Below are 16,522 nucleotides of genomic sequence, written 5' to 3' on the forward strand. Positions count from 1 at the left end.
TGGCGCCTGTCTCTTTATTCTTTTATAGTGTGGACATATTATGCCTGCACAATTATTACGCTTGAAAGCGAACACGAAAAAGGAATAATATATATGGCTACCGCAAGGTTTCAACCATAAAATAATTAATCGAGTTCATTTTATCAACCTTGGGTCCACCTCAAATACTGCAGATAGACCTCAGACGTGGGAAGTGATCATATACGCACAAGCAACTAGAACGCTCATTTTTTTCTCTTCATTAAACTGTGAATATCGCGAAAAGCATCTCGTAAAGAGCGCACTCTCTTGCGAAGCACCAACGTCAGGTATAAACATTCCAGTTGAAAGTCAGCGCTGTGTGTGTGTTTGCGTGTTCCTTCTTCGTCCGCGTCCAGTCGCGCTGTAGAAACTAAGCAACGTCAGGTGTTTTAAAGTATATATTATACGTATTTACTCCGGCGAAACAGAAGATAAAAAAAAAACAAAACAAAGCAAAAGCAAGAAAAATAACAGCAAAGAGTGAGTTTCTTAACACGTTGACGCAACCTCAACACATTCGACGTGCCCACGATGTAGTAGCCCATTACCCAACACCCCCATTACACGGTCGTCGCTCGCTATCATCAACTCACAATCTTATCGCCTCGATCTGAAGCCCCCTAGCTGCTACAAAGCGTGCAACGAGAATCTCTCTTGCTCACGAATCGACATCTCTGCGTGGGAGTAGCGGAAACGAAAAAAAAAAAGAAATGAAGAAATGAAGACTATAACACTGCGACAAACGGGCGGGAGGATAAAAGAAAAGCGAGATGAGCGAAATGGCAGGAACGTGTCTCTTTTCTTCGCACATCTGGATCACGTTGCACGTTCCGTCCAATTCCATAGTTGTGTCAATGCTGCGCACTTTCTGTCTTTGCTTCTTTGTCTCGTTCTCGAGTTTGTATAGGTTGTGCGTGACTGTCGCGTGCCCAGGGGTGTCGGTCGGGAACCGCTTCTGTCGCCGCCACCGCTGGTGCTTGTCCCCCTGGATACACACAGACTGGGCCGCGCTCCACGCACATCCCTCGGGGGATAAGCACGGCGCTGAGCTATAAGAGAGCGAGCTCACAAAGGCGTGTCGTCGACGCCGGGCGGCTGCGACCGGCGACAGTACATACAACGTCGCTCGCCGCACTCACGTAACCCGAGCGCGCACGAAGAGGATTGGAGTGGCTGTGGTAAGCAGCAGTCTGAACGCCGGAAAGAGTATGTGTGAGAGAGAAAGAGTGGAGTTGGAGACGCGGCAGGCCCGATCAAAGCGTACCGCTCCGGGAAGCGTGAATGATGCGGAGCAGATTGGAAATGGACGCTCGGCAGCTCGCGAGAATGATTCCGCGCTTCCGTGCCGCAACCACTCTCTCGGGTTTTGCGAGTCTCTGCACTCTCTTTCTCTCTCTCAAGCAATGTGCTCGTAGCAGGTCTCAACATACTGGCAGCTCGCTCCCCTCCCCCCCCCCCCCCCCCCTTTCCTAGCACCCGTCTTACTTTTTTTTCCGGCCCTCTTATCCGTGTGATAACATTTGTTCCGGGAGCCGACAAGTGTTGGTTTCTTCGCACCAGCGTAGGTTTGATAGAAGCCAAGCACGTGCCCATTATACGAGGTTTGTTAGGATAAAAATAAGGAAAGAAAATAAGTGAGGCGGCACGATTGGTAGCCACGAAAGGCTTGGGACAGAGACCGCGAAGTCGTAGGGCTCGTTTGCGAGACGGCTTGTAGATCGTAGCTTCCTAATTGAGAGAGGGAGAGAGCGAGAGTTGTTCAATATACGTTTTGCAAGAGCTCCAAGGCATGTGTTTTACTGGCTTAGCAGGAAAGTTAAGACAATAACAAAGGCGAAGACAACCACGAAGGACCGGAAAGAACAGCGGGTTCGAAAGGAACGCTTCTTCGAGCTAAACAGCATGCATTTCAGCGCATAAAGCCACTGTAGCATACTATAGCATCTGCGACAATAGCGCAGTGACAACCCGGTCTCTTTATCTCCGGTCTCTTTATTGTGAAGTGCACATTTCTAGGTGCACTTTCCAAATATTTGAAGGCATAAAAAACACGAAGAAAACTTCTTTACTGTTCAATATTTTTGAATATGTTGGAAAGCCTTCCGAAATTGTCTAAAACCGAGCCAGAAAGGGAACTGTCGATTAGCATTCAAACGAGTCAGTTCACTTGTTATCACAACGATATGACACTGTACGCAGCAGTATATATCGTTTTGCCCTTCGACTTCTCTACCTTACTATCAATCCCTCATTAGCTCTTTGACGTGCGTGATAGCCGACTCGGTATAGGCACAGCCATGTGGGGCGAACAAACACGTGAACATACATAATGTGCGTAAATGTTGATTCAGTTTTTTTTTCGAAGTGTTGGCTCACTCCCGCATTGTGGGAATGGTAAGGAACCATGCGATCCGTGGCGGTGGCTTTACGCTTTTCGCCAATTGTGTTGTGTAGCAATGTTTCTAATCTCTTCCTTATGAGATGCGTCTCCCCCGTTGGAGTCACACCTGCGCCTTAAAGGGGTCATGAAGCACCCCTTGGGCTTGTTGAAAAAAACACGTCCTGCGGAAAGCTGATACGGCTATGAACTGCTGAGCCAAATATTGCAGTCGTGCGCGCCACGTAAAGGCTACAAGCGGAACGCGAAGTTGCTGTTTTCTCAGGCGCCCTCTTTTCAAACAGAGACCGAATCTCACTCTCGTCGGTGGGCGGGGCGTCTGCCCGTTGACGTCGCGATCTGCATCTCCACGTTGCAAAAGACATAGCATCCTCATTGGCCGATAGCCGACATAAATCGAGAGCGGCGTTCGGATCAGATGCGCTTCTTGCCACGGGGTGCCGCCACTCGACGGCGCCGCACTCCTTAAGTAACATTATGCTCCGATATCATATGTATCTGATATAACTCTTAAATAGTTTTATTTTTAGAAGACTTTTTCTGAATACTCGTAAAACCGGAAGTGCTTGGAAGAAAAACAAGAATGTCACTTGGTGCTCGTGTCACTAAAAAATAATGAGTTAAGTTGAAAAAAGGCAGGAGTAGAAGAGGGTAAACTATAGCACAGTATAGCGACGGGTGGGAAAGAGAAAGGGTGGGAGAGGGAAGGGCTCCAGTACACCCCTGTTTACGAATTTTTCATCAAGAGGTCACTTGAAGTAGCATATCAGCCAACCTGAGGTGACGCCACGTGTGGTCGCCGCACGTTGTAGTACACACGTCAACAGCTGCTAAGTGATGTGTGTGTGTGTGCGCGTAAGTTTCGCCTCTTTGTCGTCACCTGTGACAGTGAGTGCCTGCAAAGGGACAGATTATAACTGTGTCTTCCAATTACCTGCGATACAAGTGTGGTGCATGTTTGCATATTTTGCTACCCGATGCAGCTGTGTCACCTGGACTGTTGTTACCAGTACCCAGCAAATTTCGTGTGCGGCAATACGCATCCGCGCTAGAGTGTACTCAATATTTTGAGTGGCGTGACTGGCTGCCTTGGAGGGAGCCGTTTTGTGTAGAAGATAGCGCGGCGCTGCAGGCGACTACCCTTGAAAGCGTCCCCCGTAAAGTCCCTAGATTTTTCCCTCATGGAAAAAATCTAGGGTCTTTAGTCCCCCGGTCTCGCAGGCGGCTGCTTGCCGGTGCGTTTGCAGAAACGGCGAGATTGAAGAAAATTAATCTATAAATGAACGTTTCATCACAACTCAACTACATTAAAGTGTCGGCTACAACTAATATGCGCCGGGCAAGCGCCTGGCAGACACAGAGGTCTTTTTTTTTTACGACGCGCAAAGTGATTGTAACTTCTCGGGCTGTGGTGAAGCGCGACAATAATATAATTCTAGAAAACCGCTGTTAACCTGCCGCTTCTACAACTTCGCTCTAAGCGTGGCTTCAACTTGCACGAAACGTGTGATACACCACTGAGCTCGGGAAATTCATATAGGGCCCACGACCTCAATGTGACGGCGAGCTTGCGTAGGTCGTCAACGGAGGCGGCTCAGCAGTAAAGCCCAAAACCGTACCCCCTGTTTCACCGGCTTCGTTCTCAGTAGCTGCTGTTGCATATTCTTCGGGCGACGACGCATTGCCCTGGTAAATTGGACGTCGTTTCCTTTCACTGTGATCGTCAGACGCAAGCTGACGTCGTTTTGCCCGAGGGCACCGCGCCGGTGTTTTCTTGGGGAGATATGACGGTGCATTCGGCAAAATTCTCAGCACCCCGTCAGATCGAAGAGACGGCTTTCCCCTCGGCGCTCGATCTTCCGCTCCGTTAATTACGCGCACATGGTCTCTCTCGATGAAATGAGGCTCAAATTGAAGTTCACATACAGCGCAATCGCAACGAGGGGCTTGTCAAGTCGACGCAAGTTTCTTTCCCACGCAAGTCATGGCTTTTCATCGTTTGAAGCTTTAAAAAAGCGATATCTTGAGGGCCTTGGTACGTGCGGGCGTACCCTGTCTCGCGCCCAGGCGCGTAGCAGTGATTTAAACATGTTTTAGGGGCGAAGCTCCTTAAGGCGGCACCCGTTCGTCCCTCGTAGTCGTAGTCGTAGTCCGTAACCAGTCTTACGCTTTGACCTCCAAGGTGGTGCCGGTGGGAGATTTTTCCTGTGCGTTGTTGAACAATAAAAAATTCGCAGCGGTAGCTAAAAGCCGACTTCTTCTGTCTCTCATTCCCATTAGCAGCCATTCTTTACCTCCAAGGTAGTGCCTGGTGAGATTTCTCCTGTGCGTGATTAAACAATAAAAATTTTGTTCAAAACGCCGTTGATTGATGAAATAAACCAACGAAAGACGCCAGATGTTTTGTAAAAGCAAAACGGAAGAACGCCAGATGTTTCTAAAGCAAAAGGAAAAGACGCCAGCTGCTTAACGAAAGACGCCAGATGTTTTCTAAAGCAATGGTTTTCTAAACAATGAAAATTCACAGCGTACATGTAAAATTAAAGTGAGCTGCAAGTCGTCATAACTCATCGAACCTTTAGTATAAACGCGCCCTATCTCACGTCGGTGATGATGTACTGGGCAGAATTCACGGAAGATTCATGGTTTACCGATGAACCTCCGCAGCTTCGCCCACTCATCATCATTCACTCCGTGGATATGCTGTGATTTTTTTTTACCTCCATGGATCTAAACCTCATTTTTTTTTCTAATTAGGTCATTAATGCGCGGCACAACTCGCAAACGCGAATGCAAGTGAGTCCGAACATGCCAACTTTCTGCAAGACGTGGTCGGGCTACAGAGGAGACGCGCGCGTTCCTTCATTTGCGCGTGCTACGGTCCCTAGAATATTCTAGGGACCGCACGCGTGCCGCGTCTCTCCTCTAGCCCGGCCATGTTCAAGATTGTGCGACGCCAGCGCCGCCGCTACTTTCTCCAAAAGAGAGGACACCAGATTGCAGGGCGCGCCGTGCCATGGCTTCGGTCGCGTCACTAAAAAAATTCTAACACTCTAACCCAGCTCTACAACAATTATGTATAATATAGAGTACTTGGTACACTAAATCATCGGACACTTGCATACACAATATTTGTAGTTCCTAGACGCAGCATACCGGACACCGCTATCCCGTAGTGGGGTACATACAGCGCTGTAAATCATTTCTAAACATATGTTTGGTCGTGGTCAGTTTGAAGTTTGAAGTTTATTCAATATTTAGTACATATACAGAATATAAAGATTTTAGTACAGAAAAAGGTCCCATAGTGTAAACACCGTAGGGGGACCTTATTATAATGGTAGAAAAAAAATAATAACACCACTTAACAGCAGAAATGAAAATGGTAGAATATACATAGTATGAAGTATTCATAGTACAAAACGGCAATGCGAACAGGAATATAATGTAAAACAAACGGATAGGAAACTGTAACATAATGAAAAAGCAAACACTAAACTAAAAAACAGGAATATAATGTAAAACATAAAAGTATAAGCTTAGGGAACTGTAACATAATACGAAGCAAACACAATTATAACGACAGAATTGAAGTTGTTTGAAGAACATTCAGTAAATGGTGCTATTGATTAAATATGAATTTGCGAAGCTGATGTTTGAATGACGAAACGGAAAAAGCACACTTAATATTATACGGCAAAGAATTCCAAAGCTTGATTAGAACAAAAGCTAGTCTTTGAGAACCATAGTTAGTTCGTACCTTAGGAAGTAAAAAGCTGTCATTTGAGGAAAAACGGGTAATGTTCGAATTAGAAAGGTTTTGGATGAGAATAAATTTTAGAAGGCTGTGGTCCTTAACTACTCGATAAGCAAACATGTATACATTAAATTTGTTCAGGTTGTCAATATTAAGTAGCTTTAGTTCATGGTACAAATTAGTAACATTGGAGCGTCGGCTGCTCCAGGTGAGAATGCGAATGGCTTGATTTTGTACATGTTGGAGTGAAGATAGATGACAGTTATAAGTTTGACCCCATGAAACAATGCAATAGTTAAGATGACTGTAAATGAATGCATAATATAAAGTGATCAAAGTAGTCAAATCAAAATAACATCTAGCTTTTAGTAATACCCTAATACCATAAGATGTTTTCCTCTGCAGTTCTTGAATATGTAAGTTGAATTTTAACCGGGAATCGAGTTTAATTCCAAGGAAAGAACAATGATCTGATAGGTGGATGGGATAAGAGTCGACAAAAAGCGGAGGAACTTCGGCGTTATTTATTGTCCTGGAATTAAACATTAAAAACTTAGTTTTGGAGGGATTTATCAAAATTCTTTTTTTAGTATACCATGCACTAACATTAAGAAGCTCAATATTAAGGGTTGTTATTAGGTTGCTCATTGAATTACATGGAAATAGGAGGGTCGTGTCGTCAGCATATAAAATGCATTCAGTTGACGTGGTTAGACTTTGCGGGAGATCGTTAATGTAGAGTAGAAATAACAATGGGCCCAGAATTGAGCCTTGTGGAACACCAACATTAATTATTTTTTTAGTGGAATGGATGCCTGAGATGGATACTAATTTCTCTCTATCAGATAGGTAACTGCGAAAAAGACGGAGAGAGTTGCCAGCAATGCCATAAGATTAAAGTTTGAAGAACAAAATGTCATGATTTAGTGTATCAAACGCTTTAGTAAAATCTAAAAAAACAGAACCAATGAAGTTAGCCCGGTCAATTTCTAGTTTGCATTTTTCCGTAAAGTAAATGAGGGCTAAATTAGTCGAATATCCTTGTCTAAAGCCAAACTTATTCGGATGAAGTAGGTGAAATTTAGTGAGGTAGCTGGACAGTCGAACATGTATTAGCTTTTCAATTACCTTGCTAAAAAAGGGGAGAATGGATATAGGTCTGTAGTTGGATATTAAGAATCTGTCACCTTTTTTAAATACTGGGAATACCTTACTTATTTTCAACTCAAGAGGAAATGTGCCAGACTCGAAAATTAGATTAAATATGTAGGCGAGCACATCTGCAATCACATCAGCAACCATTTTCACATGGTAAGCAGATATGTTGTCAATACCTGCGCTGGAGGACTTTATGCTAATAATGGTACTTCTTACCTCCTCAGGGGTGGTAGGAAAAAGAAAAAATGAGTGACCACAATGATCAAGCTCGTCATGCAAATGTTATCGTCACGCAAATGTATTAATGTTATCGAGTATCTTCTGAGACGGCTCACTGCTCTCCAACGGCAGAGTGAGTTATACTCTAAATTGTCCACCGCATTTTTTAAAGCGTACTTCGATCCACCTACATCCTGGAGAAGGAAGCTAAGTGCCGTGCCCACACATTCAGCGTACCAGCAATGTCGACTGTCAACGCGTATGCATACCCATTGCTTTAGGGACAGCAGCATGCAACTCCTTTAGTATCGTTCCCATCTTTTTTTAGAACACCACATTTTGATTAGAAGCCGAGAAACAGATTCACACAGCTCTCCTACAGAAGAATACACAGTACTCTAAGTCCTTTTTTTTTTGTGGCCGTGCCTTAAACATTATCAAACATAGAAACAAGACAGGCACTTGTCCTGTCTGTATAGGTGTCCCGCGTTTCCCTTTCGCTGTCGTGATTCAGCGATAATGTTTATTACTTGCAAGTACAGATGCCAAAAAACCAACGCTCAAGTACGTAGTCAATGACCTTGACGGCCATAAGAATAGCAAGGTGCTTCAGCGCACAAGGGGGAACTCACACTGGGGTCTTGTCATATTTAATATTTGTGTATTGAAGGAAGAAAGAACGGTTCAAGGCAACTTCGACCCACCTACATCCTGCAGAAAAAAAGCAAACCAAACTAAGTGCATTGCCCACATTCAGCGTGCGAGCAATGTCGACTGTCAACGCGCTGGGCGTTCGGAATGTCGTCCGAAACTTGGCGTAACAGTCTCGGGCGTCGGCTGCAAAAGATTTCGACTCTGCACGGTTGTTCTCACAGTGTGTCCCACATATATATACACGTATAGGGCAGCGCGACATGTGTTAACGCGTCTATATATACAGGGACTTGCCACCGTGACGCGTATAGTGACGACGGCGCAGCCATGCGTGCGCCATCTCGGCGGCAGCAGCTGTCATGCGGGCGCAATTCTGGGACCCACGGGGCGTGATGCTCTTCTTCGAGCCGGAACTCGATCAGAAATAGGACGTCAATGCGCCGTCGCCCACTGTGGGGCACGTCAGTGTCCTCCGACCTTTCGCTGTATCCGCGTGGCACGCACGACATGGCGAGGTGAGAGTCGCCGCTAAATACCGCGCGCGCGCCGACCAGAACCATCCGGGTACCGCGCCGTGGCAGTGCCATGTGTGCTCACACGGCGACGAAAGCGTAACGACTTTGACATGGGCACGGTGATGCTTTCTTGAAATTGCGTATATCCAAACGGCATGGTAGCCGGCAGCGTATTGGGCTTCGCGGAAAAAGTCATCTAATTGAAGTGGAGAAGATATGCAGGGCAAAGGTGTCGAGGACATATAAAGTGGACGATGCTGCGGCCATGTTGGTATATAATTCTCGAGTAGATCAGCCGGCATTGAGCTCTCCCGCAGGTAAATGCCAACATGCAGAATGAGCGACACACATCGCTTTGAAAGGCATGTTCAAGGAAACTTGAAAAAGGTCTCGAAAGAGAACACAGAAAGGAAACTTGCGCGTACTCATGCGAATTCGCCCACAATATCAATTCTTTTATCCCTTCTGTTAATGTGTTAATGCGTTTAAGCGCATAAGTCTGCCCACCTGCGTGCTGGAATCAACCTGCGTTTCGTGTGACAAGCCCCGTTCACACTGGGAAGCTTTCTGTCGCGCGAGTAGGCGCGATCGCACCGGCGACAAAGCAGCCGTGGTCATACTGCATATCTTAATCGCGCGACGATTAGCCCAATGCGCCCGCCAACAATTCCAAGACGCACTTTATCATAGCCGGAGCAGAAGGCAGGCGCGCGCGTCGCGTCTCCCCTTTTGTCCAATGAAGCTCCATCTCGCTTTCTATCCTGTTTTACATGGACAACTTGCTCTAAAACATGGATATGCACACGGCTGAGTAATACGAAAGGCAACGGGAAATTTATGTCGAATATCATTGTCTGCTCGTGATTCTGCTTCCCGCGCTCCTAGTGACCGGAAGCTCAAACAGCATGTTCCCATCTGAGCGCTTCTTACCAACATATATGATCCTTGTTGTGTTATGAACGCGAAACTCACGTCACGATAACCAGCAAACGCAATTTCAATGAGCATTTATGTCAATTCTTTTTGCGTGGCACGGCAGTGGATGTTGGGGGTGCTTACATTAGACACATTTTCATGAGCGCAGTTTACGCTCAGCCCTGCGCAGATGTAGCGTCCCGAGGTACTGCAGGGAAATGCTCGGCTAAAAGTTACTATTTATTCTTTGTTATTAACCGACTACACTTATCAGATGCCAGCAGTGCTAGAGTGGGAGCAGTTGCCCGCAAAACACCCAGCGTGCGTAACTTCGCGTGTAGATAAAACAGAAATCCGAACTGGAAAACTCATTACAAATGACAAATGACTGCATGCTAGTTCTGTTGCGATGGCGGTGGTGGAATGTAGCCGTGGTACAAAACCCACCACCATACCCAAGGTAATGTTTAGAACTGCCGCGAAGCCTGACAATTTCTCCAACTGATCGCGTCTTTATTCTCAGGAACGAACAGACGTGAAACTTCCTTGAAGGTTATAGTTAATTTATTTAATATGTTACAGGCGCGTGTTTGAAGGTTCTGCTTCTTTAGATTTACAGGAGTGTAAGCGTGTTCCTCCCCTTAACATGAGCACGACCACAGAGAGTGCTCGACTGCTCCAGCCGCGTGGCACAAGGTACACTGCCATGAATGGATATGATCGGTGGCACATAGGCTCCCCAAGCATCGCTTAGTGGCGCTGCTGGATGGATGGATGGATGCTATGAGCGTCCCCTTTATAGCGGGGCGGTGACATGTCTGCCACCAGGCTCGAAGGAGAAAAAAAAAAAAAACTTCCTTGTTTCATGTTGTCCTAATGCCTTATCTACATTGATTAAATCTATGTTATTATAACAAAAAATATAAATTCACGGTCCATCTCTCTGCCTCTTAGGGCAGAATGACCTTTTTTTCCCCCAATTATTTATTTTTGTACTTTATCTCTACTTTTCTGCCACCAATACTCTAACCGTCTCTTACTTATTTCTATCGCGGACGTGTTCAGCTTTCCATTGTTGTCCCTAAAACCCAAGGCTTCATGTAGACTCGTGCCCACACGTATACCTGGGTGAATATCGCCACATTCAATCAGTACATGTTCCATCGTTTCCTTAGTTCCCCCGCAGCATGTACATTGTTACTCTTGACAGACAGCGCCATCTCTGGCATAAAAATAGAAACTGGGAGCAAACAACGCGCGTTTTCCCTTCTCTTCAACGCGCTGCCACTCGCTTCCGTGCAGTTCACCTCAGAATGTGCCGCCTGCAGTGCGGCTTCAAAAAGATCTTCAAGCTGGACAGGCACTTCCGAAAAGCGAACTTCATAAATGGAGAAAGGCTCGTCAATCACGTTAACGGTGAAGAGCAGACGATCTACGACAACGACGCCCGACTCAGCGCGAAATGCATTTCCCAAGTCGCGATTACACCGTGTAGGACGTATACCTCGAGTTAAGTCTCATTCTCTCGCGTTAAAGATGCGTAATGGTCCATATGCACTCCGAAATGAAGCCGTGCACGCTATCGATGTTCTGTGTTGCGTCGGGGACTATGAATCATGTGATTGTTGTTTTGATATGGCATGCTTGCAGTAGCAGCCGTGTACTTGCGTAAACAAACGTTTGCGGCGTGCGAAAAAAAGATTATACGGCCATGGCACTTTTTCCTAAGAAGGTTAGAGTCAATTAAGTCATCCGTGCCGCTGGAGACTCGCCCGCCCATTAAGACGCGAGGCAGCTAGCTGAGCTTTAACCAGTGTGAAGCAAGATGAACTGCTCGCCCTGTTTTTTCGGCTCTCGCGTCATGCATGCACTCTCTTTTTATGAGGATATAAACTTTACAGGCGTATAAGACCTGCTGTGCGAACGCGGCTACAAAATCGCACAAAGTCAGAAGGTGGCTACTGCAAGGTGGCACTTGCATAGCATATGTGTTAAGTGCCAGTTATATTTAGCGGCTTAAATATATATCACCCTATTAAAGTGACAAAAACAAAGCAAACCAGCAGAACGATGTCAAAGTTTGCTGAAAATGCACAGACGTCTGTTCAGGCGTGATAAAGTAGCCTTCCCGACGCGCGAAATTGCAGGCTCCGAACTTTTGACAATGTGCCGAGTTCAGTTGAATTCAACCAACCGCGCAACGCTAACGGTGTAACACGAGTGCGAACGTTCAACAACGACGGGTACGTCTCACGAACACGGGGTATCAAAACACAAAGTTGTTTCACCTACAACCGTAACTAGACTTTCACAGTGCGAGAAGACAGCGAGTAATCATTACTGTAGTCGCTGCGTGCATGCGCCGCGTTACGTACTGATTCAGATAGTCGAAACGAACGAAAGCGATAAACTGAGGCAGCCAAAACAGAAGGCGAGACAGCGCTGTCAGCTAAGACATACTTGATTCTCCTTACTGCGGTGATCCACGCTTGTCGCCTTTATTTCTCGTGCGACATGCCCGGGAACCGATACAGTTTTACACGCGAATCGCGTGCCTTGGTGTTGTCTGCACTGTTGTGGCAGGCCACGACACAGCAATACTTCGGACTTCGCTTCCGCTTCCGCGGGGTCGCTTCTGCCAACGCGGAAATGCAGCTTCGCACAGAAAGCCCCTGAGTTCAGTGTGCCAAGCTGTCGGCAGGGCTCCCCAGTTCCCCGCACCGACTGAGCAACGCGCGCTTGTTCCCGCTGCCGACAAACAGGCTGAGTCGGCTGCGCCTGCCCCCAGTTTCGCCAGAGCTTCTCTCCAGAGCCACAGCTCGGCGCTGTCGTCGCACCGTAAACCTGAGCTTGGGTTCCCTATAACTACGCAGACATTCAGGTCGATACCGTCATCGACACACGTACGGTTTACTATACCATGCACTGGGCGAAATAGAAAAAGAACGTGGCAAAAAAAAATTAGGCAGACCCCACGCATTGTGGGAATCGGTTTCACGCGAAGCAGTCGGCGATTACTTCTATGCTTTATCTTATGGCTTTAAGCCAAGCGTCACGAGGTGGATCGACGTGTTTTTGTAAGTTTAGTAGCTGTGTGCACACCGTGGTCTCACCAGGCACGTCGACAACACTGGCGTTTAAAGGGTAGCTTATTGTGTGACGTAACGTCAGCCCTCACGTTAGAGTACATACATCAGTATTATCGAAACTAAGTGCATTCTATGGTGCAATCATTTGAATATCATACGTAACTTTCGTTAATGTGTTCTTCCGGGGTCGAGCGATGCTTCAATATAGCTTGCTGAATCATAGGAATAGAAATGTAATGTTTATTAGACTACTATAAAAGTGGTGCCAACACTGGAACCGCACACATTAATCTGACATGAAGCCTGTATCGTAGGAGTACATATGTAGTGTTAATTGATTTCTTGTAAAATTAGATAGCCAGCACCACAACCACAATTGACGTTGTACCGGCATTCGGCCTGCTTAGGCTGTTTTTCCAAACCACTTTATACACCTGGCGTGGCTCTGTGGTAGAATACCTCATTTCGACGCAGAATGCTCGGGTTCGATTCCTGCTGGCATCCTAATTTTTATTCTTCCCATTCGTCGGGTCACACCTGCCGATGTCGGGTTTTCTTAACGCTCTCGCGTTTACAGTACCAATGTCTGTTCTCGCCGTTCCTGGGTAGATACAAACTGTCAATCACCTGTGGCGCATACCCGTGCACTGCGGCCCGTGGTGAACGGGTATGTGCCACACGCGTACGCGAGAGGATTTTCACTTTATTTATATCATGGCCCGACAGTCATATTCGTCAAATCCTCTTACCCTGCCGTGCCAATTTTGGTCTACACCAAGTTAAGGAGGCGATCATGAGAGCACCCAGAAGTAGGCGGCTAGATAGATAGATAGATACGTAGATAGAAACGCTCAAAGTGCCAAAGGTTCGCTCAGAAATGCTTCGCACTTAGAAAAATAGCATGGAAAGGAGTGACAGGCACAAAAGACAACATTATGCGCGCTCACCCCTTTGTTCTTTCACTGATCCTACTCTTGAAGCTCTTGCTTCAATGGCTGCATGGAGGAAGGAAAAATAGAGGGAGCGTTGCGCAAAGCGATTCACGTGATCAAAACAGCGTGCGGTAGGTTTTAGTACTCCCGGTTGAGCTCTGTTTTTGAACCTCCTCCGTGAGCCGGCCGGTCTGCGCCGAACAAGCGCGCTTCAATTAAAAGCTACTGGGAACCATGCCCCGAAGTCTCGGCAAATCTCATTTCTTGCGCGATCTTGACGCTAAAAGTCACGTGTTGGGCTGACACTGCTGGCTTCAAAAGGGGTTGGCTTGCCAAGGCTGGCTGCGTGACGTAATTCTCCCTCCTTTCCTCTTTTCCTTCCTTAAATGATTAGGTGAGTAGAGTAGTGCATTTGCTCATACAGTAACTCTATATAATGGATGGATGGGATGTATGGATGGGATGGATGGATGGATGGATGGATGGATGGATGGATGGATGGATGGATGGATGGATGGATGGATGGATGGATGGATGGATGGATGGATGGATGGATGGATGGATGGATGGATGGAGCATCCCCTTTGAATTAGGGAGACTGCTTTTGTCACCAAGCTATTTATTAGTCCTCTCTGTGACCTGTAGTTTGTACCAACAAGTTGTCACTTCTGACCTTCCTATACCGGCCACTTTTCATAGTTACTGTAAAATCTATTCATTCCATGTGTTAGGAACAATGAGTTGAGCACTACGCCGCCTTTTGGAAGAGGCGTTACCCATCTCAAGTATTTCTGTGCGTTTCAGTGAATCGTAGTGACTATTGCCGCTAAGGGGTGGCGCTGCCATCAACTTTCTTGGGTCGAGGTGGTGTTTTGAGTGAAGGAACTTTCTATAACACGTATGTAAGTCTGCCAAATTCAAACAAACACCGAGGCCTGTAAACTTTGACAAGCGTGAAAATGTAGCAGCGCCTTCATTACTTCCTGCACCAGCAACACTGTGTAATCACCGTATACAACAACTTTGACTTTTGGAGGCGGTCTCATGTCAAGTTCACGGTCAAGTTGTTAGTATCCAGCTTTTAAAAGTGCTCTTGAGAGAAACCGGTTTAATGTTGTCCAGAGAAGGCGGCGCTGGACATGATAACGCGAAAAAAAAAAAGCACAGGATGAATTCAGTAGCCTGTTTTTTTTGTTTTTTTTGCCTAACTCGCCATCATACAATTACAAGCCATCTCAATGCGGAACGTTATGCTTTAGCGAATGCAATCTCTATCCATAGACGGTACAATGACTTTACATTAAAGCAGGTTCGTTGAGACAGCAGGTGTCGCTTCAAAGAAGGATCAAGTGTATGTAGGTGACACATTCGGAGGCTACGAAACGGCACGTGAGATGGTCTGAGCTAGGAAATAAAGTTTTCTTGAACGTAGTGTCCGTTTCTGATAGTGGGGCCAGAACCACTTAGGTCCCCTCTTGGGCGGGCAGGGACACTTCTACGGTGGAGCCATTGCGAGTAACACCGGCATGTATAGGCATAGCCACCGCTCTGAACCCCGTATTCTAGAACATCCCTTCACTCAACTCTTCACCTTTACTTGACTTGAGAAAGTCGATGGAAGCGCCGCCTGTGGCCAGAACAAGTCACTGCGTATCAGAGATAATCTGCAGTGATGCTTGAGAAGCGCTGCGTCATTTTCACTCGAGCAGCGGAGCTGTGCTCAACTCGGTCAAGTGAAGGACGAAATTCGAGTCGAGACTTCTTTGAGAATACGGGGGTAAGGATGCCAATAAGTGTCGTTGACAAACACGAAAACATGCAAGCAGCCTCGTCGACATGTAATTATTACCCCTGACATGCATGAGATTCCGAAGTAAGCACACCCGAATACAAATAACTGCTGTTCTCTTCAAACCTTCGAAGGATAAACGCTGCGGTAAACTCACTGCTTATATAAACGTGGCTTGTTTCAGGTTCCTTCCAGAGTCATGAGCTAACTATTCAGCCTCACAACATATAGAAACTCAAATGAGAGTGAACGCCCCCGATATGCCCAGGTTGCGTGGCCCACGCTTTTGTTACTTTCCATTACACTCTAAGAAAAAAAAAAGAGTGCGTGTGATTCGTTTCGGTGAGCCCTAACTTGCCACGTATATGACTCTAAGGAGACACCTTAACTCTCTTGTGGGTCACACGACTCTCCGAAGAGAGCATAATGGCCTCCAAAGAGAGTTGACGTGACTCCTTAAAGAGAGTCATATACGTGGCAAGCCAGAACTCTAAAAAAAAGAGTCAAAGGACTTTAGAGTGCAGGGCTGCCGGCTCTGACGACTACAGTGCCAACTAAAGTTAACAGCACAAAACCAATTCATCAAAAGTCTGCTCTTCCCCGAACCAGAAGGCTTCCAGGAGTCACAATCTGTTCATGACTGTTCGTTTAATTTCTGTAGAGTGATTATAGTTGGGTTACCTCAAACTAAATGTAAGCTCCGCTCACAGTCGTCGCTGCCCCATCCAGAGAAAATTTGCATAGGTCCCCCATCCAATAGCATTTGCTCATTTCTGAGACGTCATGCCCCTTTAGCGTATTTCAGGTAGGGGATTTTCCCATACGGACACGTGTTCCTGCCGTCGCTGGTTTTCGTTCGAAAGCTAGACCTTCCTGCCCGATTTCAGCAAAGATTCTGATGGCACTCAGCCAAACGCAACACTTTAAGCACGGACCACGAACTTTCAATTGTCAGCATGCGCAGTGTATACATTAGCAGCGAAGAAAAGTACCTACGGTTAGAACGGAAACTACCACGCACGGTTCTCGTTCACCGATGAATGGCAGGCCTGCCGCTGTTCGCGGGGCGGAACTT

The sequence above is a fragment of the Rhipicephalus sanguineus genome, chromosome 2 (genome assembly GCF_013339695.2).
Source record: "Rhipicephalus sanguineus isolate Rsan-2018 chromosome 2, BIME_Rsan_1.4, whole genome shotgun sequence".
Lineage (NCBI taxonomy): Eukaryota > Metazoa > Arthropoda > Arachnida > Ixodida > Ixodidae > Rhipicephalus > Rhipicephalus sanguineus.